Raw genomic sequence first — 12,994 nt, 5'->3', positions numbered from 1 at the left:
GTTTTACAGTAGCTTAAAATAATAGTGTAGTCCTTTGTCCTTAAGATGTAGCTCAAACTAACAACTTGCCATACATATCTGTCCATGTTTATCAAAACATTTAAATCACTTTTGTTAATTATTAAAATGTCTATGAATAAGATAAAATAATTCTCCTTGTCATGCAGTAGTGTCAAACTTCCTTACTTCTTTTTGGGGCATTATACCAATTTAATGGTCTCCTTGCCACCAAGATATCCAGTCCATAAATTCTTATAATCTTTCTGAACACATACACATTATAGCATCACTCCTCTGCTCATAAAACCCAAGTGAAGTCCCACTTTCTCAGGAGGGCTGTATGCCCCAACTGATCTGGAGCCAAGGTACCTTTCCAGGTTCATACACCCCTCCTCTCCCTTGGCACAACTATGGGTGGCGGGACATAGATTAAATTCACTGTGCCCCACCCTTCCCTCTCAGGAGAATTTACTGACATTCACTTCACCCTTCAAGGCCACCAATCAAAACTTCTTTCCATAAAGACCCTCTAATCTTTCCAGTCAGAAAAAAAGAAATACCTCCATTTATTCTCTACTTCCACTGGTAAGTTTTAAGAAAGTTTATTTAATAAGCCATATGTCTTCTCTAGATCCTAAGAAGTTCTTAAGCCAGGGATCATCATCCTCTTACCTCTCAATCCTCATTCTGACCCCCAAGTCTGAATCCAGAGCCCAAGTTTGAGACTTCTCCTACAGATACTGACCCTTTTTGCAACCTAAATTGAATTTTCTACATTATATAAATCTTAAAACACGGAGCAAATTAATTAAGTTACAATAGTTGACAAAAGGGAGTAGGAGTCCAAGATTATACAAAGAAATTTTATTTTCTACTCTTTTTTCCCCCCTACTCTTTTGTGTTACACTGACCCTTAATCATACCGAATATAAAAAATAAGATCTACATTTTTCCAAAGGTCCCGGTATCTGCAGTCGTGTAGACAAATTATCTAAATTATCTGGGGAACCGGATGTTTCACTAGCTGTTTCTATCTGTTTAGAAACATATAGATCCAGCTTGTGCTGGGCTCTAAAGATTAATTGGTTCTTCAAACAGCGACCTTGTAAAGACTTCGGAATTGGTAATTATTCATTAATTGAATCAATAATGTTGACCAATTTAGTTAACTTGAGCCTCAAATAAGTACTTTTTAGTTTAAATTATTTATTATTTCTAAAAATTATCTGCAAATAACAATAGCTAACCTCCAACTAAACCCCTCAAAGTGAAGTCAGTGCATGGAATCATAACAAACCTCCAGGGATTAAGAAACATTGGTGTCAAAGTATTGGGAAGAGGATTCCTGCTATAGATAAGCCTTCTCCAACTTCTAGGCCCTGCCCCCCCCCAAACTCCCTCTCCAATGATCAGTCTCTAACATAGCCAATCATATGTCTTGATTCTCCAAGGACAGTGTTCCCATTTATACCAGGCTAGATAATAATCACTCATGGGGTCCTAACCACATGGTCTGGCTACATCTTGCCCCATCTCTTGTTATGGTGCCCTCCAGCCACACTGGCTCGCTTTCAGCTCCCCAAAACACTATATATCCCCCAATCTAAAGGCATTTCCATTATTCCCTCTTTGTACAATACTCTTTTTCTCCCCATCCACTCTTTCCACTTGACCATAACTTATGCTTCCATCTCAGCTCAAATATCACCTCCTCAGACAGGGGTGATATACCCTTTATGGCATATTCCTCCATATTTTGTCCATAGCACTCATAATGTGGCTTTACTTATCTGTCAACTCCACTGATTAGAGGCTCTTTTTCTGGTCTAAATCATCATTATATGCTTGGCGCCTAGCACAAGGCCTGATCCATAGTGAATACTTGTTGAATGCATGGATGAATAACTTGCTTTGATAAATGATGACTGGGTCACCTGTCATAGTTCTCTGAAGAAATGGCTAAGACATGTGAATGATGTGAATGTGAATGACAAGTCGAAATCACTATCACCTCTTGACCCAGAAGTGATGGGTCAAACCCTACCTGCTCTCTGCCCAGAACTGTCTTCAGGCATACAAACATCATTTTCATCTCTACTCTCCAAAGCACTTTCTTCAAATATGTCTACCTAGTCAGACTCCAAATTTTAAGTGGATAGGAAATCCAAAGGTATGGACACTTGTAGAACAGATCAAATGCCATACTTACTATCTCAACTGACACATAATATATCTTAAGAGTAGCATGTATTTGGCTCAAAAAAAAAAAAATAGTGATACAAATTATCAAACAGTTCTGATTCCACTCCAAATTCAGTCTTGATGATGTCGATCTTAATGCTATTAGCCATGGGTCCACATCAGAGAATCCAAAGATTGCACAGACCAAGTGGGCTATGTTTCCTCTTTTACAGGGAGACTAGCTGGGTCACAATCAGAGATAAAGTGCTCAAATATTTTTCCAAGTTACTTAGAGCCATCTCATGGCTACAAATACTGATTTACAACTTTTTTGTTAGCATTGCCATAAATAGCATATAGAATGCAATGCTTTTTTTTTAAATTGTGATCAAATACCAAGAACCAATAGAAAATTATTTTATTTGTACAATTTCCTTCAAATAAGCACAATCTTATTTTCATAAAGATTTCCCATTTTCTCTCAATCTTCTGTGTTCATCCACAGCTTCCAGCATTGAGAAGCCTCACTGGAACATTCACTGAAGTTTTACTCAAGATTAATGAAGGCTCTGCCTATGTGGTTACAGGAAACCCATACATGCTGATAGTGTGAGGTATCTTATAAAGCCTGACGTCCACCCAGTTGAGATGATAAACTTCCTCGGTTCCTTTTTATAATATCACTTCAAAAGGTGCAATCCTTACATTCCATGTTTTAGCCAAAATATGGATTCATGATGCGTTCATATATAAATTCCTTAACTAGAAGCATAGCATTGGAATTTCTAGGTGGAGGTTTGAATTGTGAACGATTTCTCCACTTACAAGATTGATGCACAGACCAATAATAGAGTCCTGTTTAGGCTGAACAGGAACCAAAATTTGAAAACAGTGTTTGTTTTTTAACAGACTTAGGTGAGTAGCAACCTGTTTGATCCCAGACCACCCATCCAGTTGATGATCTTAACCACCTTTCCTTTATTATAATAGTTACTATATTAGGAATTAAATTATTCCACACCCTAATGGAGTACGCTTTTCACTCATGCCGAATAACATTTTCTATAGGTCTTTAAAACTACTTTTGCTATGTTGAAGCTTTCAGTTTAACCTCAGCTAATTATTGATAACTAAAAAAATCTACACCAACACAAATAGACTATTATTTGTAATTGTTGTTGTTGAAGTAAGCAAGCCCTGCTTTAAAAATCAAAATAGGCAAATTCTTTAAAAAAAATTTTTTTTCATTTTAAATTCAATCAGCACAAAAAATTCAACCTGGTTTCCTGAATAGTGACAAAGTGCCAAAAGCTCAAGCAGACACATGTATCATTATTCCACAAGGAACGCCTGCATACATGTTGTCTCTGTTTTGTTTTCATGGTAACAAGAACGTTTGAAAACACATCTCATGTAAAAGGAACCTAATCAATCAAAAGATTCCGCTGGCTAATCTTTCGATGTAGTCAAATAATATGATTTCATTCTGTGATAACACACATATCGTAAATCCATTTTCACATCTCATGTTTAATAGAAATATAAAAATGTTTTATCTACTTTAATAGTATTTTCCCAAAGACCTCCACAGGGACCTAACAAGTTAAAATTCATATCTATAGTATCATTAATATGCTACCACTCCCAAAATTGCCCCCAGATCAATTTCACATCAATTTAATCATAAGCACTCTTACATAAAAAGAAGCAGTCTCTAAAAAAGCCAACCTCATAAAATACAGATACCATAACCTCATAAAATACAATTACCGTATCAAGAGATAAAGATGCCAACAAACAAATTTTGTTTTATACCTGACCTATGTTCAAAGCAAGAAACTCAGACAATTTTCAAAAGATTCACTATTGTCATATAACATTTCTCTGTACATAAGAAAGATACTGCACGTTTCAAACCTAGTGGTCAAAAAGGATTATGACACTTGAAGCATATGTCATTAAGTGGATGTTGGTAAATCCCTTTCACCTCAAAATAAAATGCACCGTTCTTATCTGGTAACATGATTTCTTCGTGGTCCACAGAAATTTTGTCTAATAATGAAAGCGATAGCACACAGAAGGCATATCTGTCCTGTTAACCATTTGGCCTATACCTTAAAAATCAAACCAAATCAATCACTTCTCAGCCTTTTGGCTAAGATCAAGTGTAAAAATCAAACCAAATCTACTCATTACACAATCTATTTGGTTAAAACCTTGTTTTGGCACTCTTACAAGGTGAAAAGCACAAGACATCTGCAAATACTAATACATATGTCATATACAGAAGATAAATGTAATATATATCCATATACATATATATGCAAATATTTAAAATAACTTGGTTTGCTCAAGGACAAATATCACCAAACATTACTATACTATACCACTGGAGGAAATGTTTCTAATAAAGTTAAATGGCCTTTTTCTAGGAGGACAGATCATTGCAAATTTAATTAAAATGGATCTTATTAATATTTCAAGTAATTTCTGGGCTTGATTATGCGCCACAAAAGAAACAACTGTACTGAAGAGAAAAATCAATAGCCCTTGACTAGAGCTCTGAGTATGCTAGAAAAACACAGTTCTCTTGTGAATTATCAAGGTCTAGCCTTTGGGGGTGGGAGAGAGTACCAATATTTATTTGGAGGTAAATTGGGTTATTTTTAAAATGGCAAAAAAGGAAGGAGAACAATCGGTTCAAATTTTCCATTATAATGAAAGTACCGGAAACAAGCCTTTTTATGTTCATTTTAGGCCTAAGAAACTGTGCAGAGAATAAGGCTTTTGCAATGTCAGTTGCACACACTGCTTCCTGTGAGAATTCTAAGCCATTACAGGTGTCCTAAGGCCTCCAGCGAAACCTATTATCGGGTTATTTCTCCGGTCCCCTCAAAGCCATCCCCACTGACCCCTACCCCACACATAGTGCTGAGCTCCTCTAAGTGTCTATTAAGGACTCTCTGTCTTCTCTGTACTCCCGAGGTTAAAGTACCCACTTTCCCTCGGCGAAGCCTGTAAAAGCTTTCCCATTAGAGAAGACTAGTTCCTGCAGTCCTTTTCAGTTAGATGCTTTCAAGTCAGAGATGAGAAGAGCCACTTGAAGAAAACCCTCTTTACCCTCCTCCCTTTTTCCACTGGAAGCAACGTCCCTGAAGGACAACACCAAGGGACACTTCCTGACCTTCTATCCCCTCACCCAATTTGGGCTTGGAGGGTTGGGGTCGCATTTTCTCGTGTCCTCTGCTGCACTGGCAGTGTTATGTAAGAGGGACAGAACGCGAGAGGCACATGCGTATAAAGCGCACCAATCTGTGATAACAGCTGGGGTGGCAGAGCTGATCTGGAGTCTCCCCCACCAAATACGACAGACACCACACATACATCACCCCCACCCCCACCCCACCACCCTACCCCACCCCAAACACACACACACACAGAGCAGTGTTTTCCTGTCTCGCCCCTATCAACACCAGACGCACAGAATGGAAAGGCGGGGGGAGGGGTGAAGGGAGGTGAGAGCAGCGGCAGCACATCTGCTTTGATAGAGCCGCCGCGGCAGAGAGCCCCTCGTTAACCCCCTTCCTGTGGCTGCACCACGTCATGGAACATTCCCGGAACGGGCCAACGTTCCACCCACTTCAGGGAACAGACATAAAGGCGCAGACCCAGCTCCCTACAGTGCAGAGCCCAAACACACATGTCCCTTCCCGGTCCCCCGGCAGACGCACAGACAAACACGCATGCAAACCGCCCCCACCCGTCTCCACGCGCCCCGGGCCGGCCCGACGCGCCGGGAGCCGCTCTGCGGCCGCTGCACCCGCAAGGCGAGGGCGCCTCCGCCTGAACCTTCCATCGAGACAGTCCCCTCCTTCCTCGCTTCCTTCCTTCTCTCCTTCCTTCCTTCCCTTCCTCGCTCCGGAGGAGAAAGGAGTCACTGAAATGCCAACAGCTAGCGCCTTCGCCGCGCTCGCTCGGCCGCAGGCCGGCGGCCCGGCCCCCGCGCCGCCCGCCCGCCCCTGGCCCGCGCCGCACGCCCGCGGCCCCCTCCCCCGCTACCTGACGACTGACCGGCGGCCGCGGCAGCCGCAGCGGTGGCCGGGCGGTGCGCGCCGGTGCACGTCCCTCATTAGTAACCAGGCACATTCCAGCCTCCAGCGCTCCCGCGCGGCCCCCTCCCCCCAGGACATTACGCAAAGCAGCCTCCCCTCATCTGCATAGATCCTCGGCCAGGGTATTCCCCGCATTTCCCGACGCGCCGGACCCCCCTGGCGAGGTCTCTCCCATCCCCGCCCCCTCCGACCCTCACCCTGGGGAAACCAGGAAGGGGCCGGGGGTGCGCGCCGCTGGAGGCGACCGAACCCGGCGGAGGCGTTTTCGGTATAAAGTGAAACAAGCTCCCGGTGCTAAAAAAGGCAGGAAAAACACGGCGCCTAGGCCACTTACCGAGCCGAGGAACCTAGATTCCCGCCGCTCTGCTCTCCCAAACGGTCGGTCCGCCCTCCACGCACCCCAAAGCTGCACCCAGCACCCCAAAGTCCAGACGTGTAGGAATATTGTTAACCAGCCAGAAGACCCTCCAAGTTGCTCCAGGCTCCGGGGAGCCTCAAGGTCCAAGACTGAACTTGGCAAAGACTTGTGCCACAGTCCCCGGAGATGTTTTTGTGGAGACCCTCCTCCGGCGGGGAGAGACAGCACTCGGCGGCGCCCCGCTCGCCTCCTCTCCACCCTCTCACCTCCAGCCCGCCTCCCGCCGGCTGCCCGCCTCCGGGCCGCGAGCCCCTCGAGCGGCTGTCAGCTCCCGGCCGCCGCCGGGTGACAGGGGCGGGAGGAGGGCGCGACGCGGCGGCCCGAGCCCGAGCGGGCAAGGGGGATCCTCGCAGCAGCGGCGGCCGCTCACCTGGAAAGTCACCGCTGAGAAGGAGGAGGAGGAGGACGGAGAGGAGAAGGTGGAAGAGGAGGGAGAGGAGGAGGAGGAGGAAACCCCCCTGGTGCCCTTGTTCTCGCTGCCGCGGCGGCCGCTCCTCGCCAAGGCTGAGCGTGTCTGGTGGGGGGTGTCTGGTAGCATTTCCTTAAGGACAGAGGGAGGGCGGGCGCGGAGGGAGGGAAGAGATCCCGACCGCCTGCCCAGGCTCCTCTTTCCTTTATTTATTTTTCTGACAGTATACGGAGATGGGCCCGGGGTCGGGGCCGCGGGGCTCGCGAGGGAGCGCGAGGCCCGGGCCGCAAGCAGTCTGCGTGCGGGAGCCGCAGCGGCCGCCTCCCCTCCCGGGCTGTGGACGCACCGGGTTATTCCTGGCAGCGCCTCCCCGAACAGAAGTTACTAGGAGGAGTGCGCGGCGAGGGCGGGCGGGGGGAGAGGCGGAGGGAGGGAGGGAGGAAGAGGGAGAGACTCAGCCAGCGACGTCATCGGATCCCCCAGCGCGTCCCAGGGAGGGAGGTTGAACCAGAAAAACCAGTCTGGAGCCGGCGAGCGAGAAAGGACTGTGCGGCGCGCGGGGTGATGGGGGGAGGGAGGCGGCGGGGAGGGAAGGTCCCGGCCCCGTTGAGGCCGCTCGGGGCGGGAAGACCGCCGCCGACCTCGCGCTAGCGCTCGCGCTCGCTGGGATCGGGAAACTCCCCCGAGAGCCGGTCTCTACTTGTCATGCAAAAAAAACTTGGGCGTCTCTAGGAGCCTGAGAATTTCCTTTAGGGACGTGGAAACTCCCCCACCCCCACCCAACTTCCCCATTTCTCTATATAATTTAATCTTCCCAGTCTTGATGACAAACGGAATTATATAATAATTAGTATTGTCATTATGATTTTGTCCGTGTACCTCTTGCTCCCTTTCCTCTTTCTCGCACCCTCCTGTACTCACGGTTATGTTAGGGTTCAAAAAAAAATAAAATCAGACTAGCTCTGGCTGCATTTCTGGGGCTTTGCAAACCTTTTTACTAGCAGTTTCCGTGCCCCTGAGGAAGCACGAACTTTTCACGCGTTTGAAATGCCCCCATTGCCTTCCCTGGGGTCACTCACCAGGGTGCCCTGGGTGCACCCAGCTCCGGGCGAGCGGCCCGCCCCCGCGAGGGTGTTCAAATTGGCTTGCGCTGTGGCGCGGGGAACAGCTGCCGGTTTCCTGGTGGGCCGCGCTGGGACCCGGGGCTAGCGGCTGCCTCCAGCCCGCGCGCTTCGCCCGCCTAGGAAGAGACGCGAGTGAAATAGCCGACAGCGCGGGGAGAGCGGGGCCCGGGGGCAGGGGAATCCCAGGCGAGTGGGGACCGGGCCCTGGGCTTCCTTCCCGACCCGGCGACACCCGGGGGACACCGGGGCTCCCTCCAGCCGTTACCCGGCGTGTGTGGACTCGTGTGCACCCTCGGGGGAGGTTCCCCTGAGGCCGCGGCGAGCGACTGCAGGGTCCGGCGAGCACCGGAGCGCCTCCTCCGAGTGGTCCCCCCACCCGGCGGGGACAGCGCGCCGCCCCTCCCGGGCACCCGAACAGCCGCGCAGAGCCGAGCAGAGCCCAGTGCCCCAGGGAACCGCGGGCCCAGGCGGCCACCCCCCCTCCCTCATCCGGCCGCGCCGCCGCCCTGCCCCGGGCGGAGTAAACAAGAGACGCGCAAGATTTGACCTGGCGCGACCCGGATTTCTGGCCGGGGTTCCCCCTGAGCAGGTGACTCCGTGGGAGGGGTGGAAATTAGTCTCTGGAATTCCGGGCCAAAGACATTCACCGTGGTTCTGCTTTTAAAGCCGGTATTTCACCGACAACTGCGGAATGTTTTGCGTCTCAAGTTTCAGATTTCGCGGAAAGGGACCAAATGTCAGCGCGTATCAAATATTCCCTTCCCTTTTCATTAAAAATGAATACATTAAATGGGAGGACAGCCCCCTTAATGACTTCGACAATTGCACTGCTGGTTTCGGTTTTGGTTTGTTTTGTTTGTCATTTCGACCTATAATCAGTGTATTTCTGAGGTCCCCGTGCAATGGCGACATTGCCCTGAAGGACGACTCCGCAAAATAAAGGGGCGATACGTTTTTCATCGATATTTTTTTCAAAGGAGAAAAATCTGAATGATTTGGAATAAATTTCACTGTGTCCTTCCAGGTTGATCCCATTTAAATTCAAGGCCTACTTCCACTAAAGCGGCTTCTCCTTTCATTATGTAAGTTCTCGAATTTTCAGACTTTCTTCATTTAACTTAAGGCACTTAATAAAAACGCACCCATCATCGCTCCCTCTTAAATGTATGCCGTTGGATTTTTAAACATCCATTTGAAACGCAAAACATGATTTTGGAAATGTTTTTTCACTTCCAAACCCACCTGCTACATACTCCCAGAGCCCATTTTATTTAATAGCTTAATAGAGAAGATTAAGCAGTTTCTTTAAGAACCCAATTTCCCTTCAGCACACACAACAGCAGCTGCCCAAACTCCCAGAAACTGAGCAAGGATAGCAAGCAGCGTTTTGCTTCGCTAGAATGAGTGTTAGTTGAAATCTTAAATGCCTCTTTAAAAGATGAGATTATGTGCCATAATGTGAATATTAAGGTATTCAGCTAATTGGGCAGTTAAAATAATTTTTTTAAAAAGCAAATATATATCAGTTTTGATGACCCATCCCACTACCACAGAGGACCCCTAAAGGCAGTGTTTAGTCAAACTTCATTTCTTATTACCTTGTTCCGAAATCATCAAGCTTCTAAAGAAGGTAGCCTGAATGAAGTTGAAGCAGAATGTGTGAATATGTGCAAACTAGTTATCATCCTTCTACTTGGAAAAAATCAGTATGTTGAAGTAAATGCATCCTTGCCTCCAACTGCTAATGCTGCAATATGTCTGTCCAGTTGCTTATAAGCAAGGGAAATAGAGTAACAGAAGAACTCCTCTTCCCAGAAAACCTCCAGAGACAAAACCAGCAATGGTAAACTGTGCCCTCAGCCCTAAGGGGCTCTAAGGAAAGTGAGGATCCCTCCAGCATAGGTGACCCAGCTTGAACCCCCATACTTAGCATCAGCAGTGAGGTAAGAACTTTCTTTCCATTACTTTTCCTACTGCTTTTCCAATTGAAAGGTAAAGAAAATCTGGGGATCTGGATTGAGAGGTCTTAATAAAATAATTAATGTCCACATGGCAGTATGGCATTTTTTTCAGAGTCAGAAATCACCTTGAACTGAAAGCATTTTCATTCAAAAAATATTTATTACTTACCTACTGTATGCTGAAGATACTTAGGATATGTCAATGAACAAATCAAAGATCCCCAATTTCCTGAAGCTTGCAGTCTAGCAAGGGGGAGGGGGAATGGAGGAGGAAGAGAACAGAAAATAAACAAGAAATGAAGGGTATAGAAGTATGGTAGGTGAAAAGAGTTGGGGGGAAAATATAAAATAGGGTAAGGGATATGGGTGGGGTGAGGGGTGTTGTGTTACTGTATTAAATAGGGAGATCAGAACAGACTTCTTAAAAGTGACACTTCTTAAAAGTGACACTTCTGCCAGTAATTAAAAAGAATGGTTTAGCAGTAGACTAGGTGGAGTAAAGAGCTTTTCCTGTAGAAGGAGCAGCTAAGATAAAGTTCTAAGACCAGAGCAAGCCTGGCATGTTTGTAGACCTCAAGGCAAACAGTGTGACTGGAACAGAAGGTGACAGCTAGGGGACAGAACAGCCTCGTAAGCCACCCGGAACTTTTCTCATTCAGGAAGAAGCTTGATAAGGGGACAGGTTAATGGTCTTTGCCACCCAGTCCCACCAAATTTGAACCTTTGTGGACCTAGTAATCTGCATTCTTAGCAGATAATGCAGTTTACACTTAGGCATTCTGAAACTCAAGACCTGTTGCCCCAGAGCATGGAGACTGATACACTGGGGCAAGAAAACTTGAGTGCCAGAAGACGTCCTACCGAAAGCTTTAGAACCAGCCACGTCCATTTTACTAATCAGTTTAAATCCTCAACTCAAACTAGTTTAAGAATGAAAGGGGTGACACACCTTAAGAGACTCTTAATCTCAGGAAATAAACTGAGAGTTGCTAGAGGGGAGGAAGGTGGGGAGGATGGGGTGGCTGGGAGTGGACATGGGGGAGGGTATGTGCTATGGTGAGAGCTGTATATTGTGTAAGACTGATGATTCACAGACCTCCCCCTGAAACACATAATACCTTCTATGGTAATTTAAAAACAAACAAACAAACAAAAAAGAGTGACAGGGACTTCACTGACTCATAAAACTAGAACTAAAGAACCAAATTCTAACTCAGCCTGCTCCCTGGTCTCCAGTGATCTTACCCTGGTCCGTTCTCCCTCTCTCAACTTTTCCTATCCCTCTCCTTCACTTTGCTCTTCAGACAAATATTCTGCAGGGTGGTGGCAGCAGTGTCAGATTATCATTTTCCCAATTTAGCAACCCCAGTGGGAAAAGACCTTCTTCCCAGAGAGTTCAAGGCCGCCGTGGTCAGTTCCTTGCCCTTGGGCCAATCACTGGGCAGGGGTGGTAGGGTGATATGATTGCTCATACCTAGACTTGGAGTTGGGGGTGGTCCTCATGGAAAGAGTAGTTCCCAAAAGAAAGAAGAGGAGCAGGAGTCCTTGTGGGGAGCGTGTGTCCACTATATCCTTTATGTTTCTGGCCTGGTTTCTCTATTTTTAAAGTTAGGGAATTGGTCAAAATGATGTGCCTAACTCCTTATGACTTCAAATTCTATATAAATCTCTGTAATAAATCCCTCCACAAAACTGTAAAATGAATTAACTAGCATGCCATTCCCTCAGATAAATTTATAGTACTATAAATAAGATTCTAAAGGGGTTACCTGCTATAGAGTTCTGATGAGTAAATGGAATATAGCCTTGGGTCTTGGTAAAGAGTGATGATTTAGAAATGCCTTTCTGATGGCTCTCCCTCTTTCTACTCACCTGCTTTACTTGGTATATGGTGAAGAATTAAGCAGTTTCATGATTTGTATGGTATAAAGGAAGCTTAGGATTCCAAAAATTAGTTGGGAAAGAAGAATTTTGTGGGAAAAATATGCCTGTCTGTTGAATTGTTAATAGGATAGAAGCCAAACACTCTACTGTAGACCAGTCTATCCCATTATAACTTCCTTTGGTTGGAAAGTGGAAGCATGGTGTGGTAATTAAGGACCAGTCTGCTGGAGCCATACTACCTGAGGCTGAAGGTGACATCTGTTATGATTGAAGGATCAAGTGTTCATCCTCCTGGCTTTCATAGGATGGGCAGAGCTCATGGACTTCCAGCCATCTGGTGACCATCACCCCATACTCCAGAGTATCTCTAGGTATGTTTCAAAGACCAAAGACCACCAATAGCAACAGTTCTTTTATTTATTTATTGATTGATTGATTTGTCAGAGAGAGAAAGAGAAAGACTGAGAGAGAGAGCACAAGCAGGGAAGCATCAGGCAGAGGGACAGGGAGCAAGGAGCCCAATTCAGGACTAGAACCCTGGGATTAGGATCCGAGCCAAAGGCAGGCACTGAACTGACTGAACCATCCAGGCATCCATAACATCTCTTGAAATGCTTTTGTAAAAGTCTGGGATGACCCCTAAATTTGTAAAATTAGAGTCCTTACAATTAGGTCCCGGGAAACTCCATAGTTCTTAAGGAAAACACCGCTACCTGTGACTCCCGTTCTCATTAAACCTTGAAAACCATTGCTTTACACCTGACCCTAAGATTGAAATGAAGCTAGCTGACTGCCTGAGAACCCCCTTCTGCGCAGTATATCACCTTCCTCAGGCTTCATGTGATCCCGTAGGACAAGTTGGCCCTTTTTATTCCTCAAAAATCTTCTTGTGACTTTTAGTTTAA

General features: G+C 46.1%; 1 protein-coding gene across 4 annotated transcripts in view; it reads right to left on the bottom strand.

Moving 5' to 3' along the window:
- Window positions 1-7,178, bottom strand: part of HIVEP2 (HIVEP zinc finger 2) — a 196,046-nt gene extending 188,868 nt beyond the window's left edge. For 2 of the 4 annotated variants that reach the window (XM_045066297.1, XM_045066298.1), the window contains exon 1: window positions 6,253-6,646. The gene's annotated coding sequence lies outside the window, so the exon portion shown is untranslated. Of the gene's footprint in view, window positions 1-6,252; window positions 6,954-7,081 lie in introns of those variants that run through there. The other 2 variants (XM_013056236.2, XM_013056235.2) reach the window with 2 other exon arrangements.
- Between the last annotated feature and the right edge of the window lie 5,816 nt (window positions 7,179-12,994).

Source organism: Mustela putorius, unplaced genomic scaffold, assembly GCF_011764305.1.
Source record: "Mustela putorius furo isolate JIRA1106 unplaced genomic scaffold, ASM1176430v1.1 tig00003863_pilon_pilon_pilon, whole genome shotgun sequence".
Taxonomy (NCBI): Eukaryota; Metazoa; Chordata; class Mammalia; order Carnivora; family Mustelidae; genus Mustela; species Mustela putorius.
Note: the sequence above shows the minus strand (reverse complement) of the source record. Positions and strands in the feature narration are given on the sequence as shown.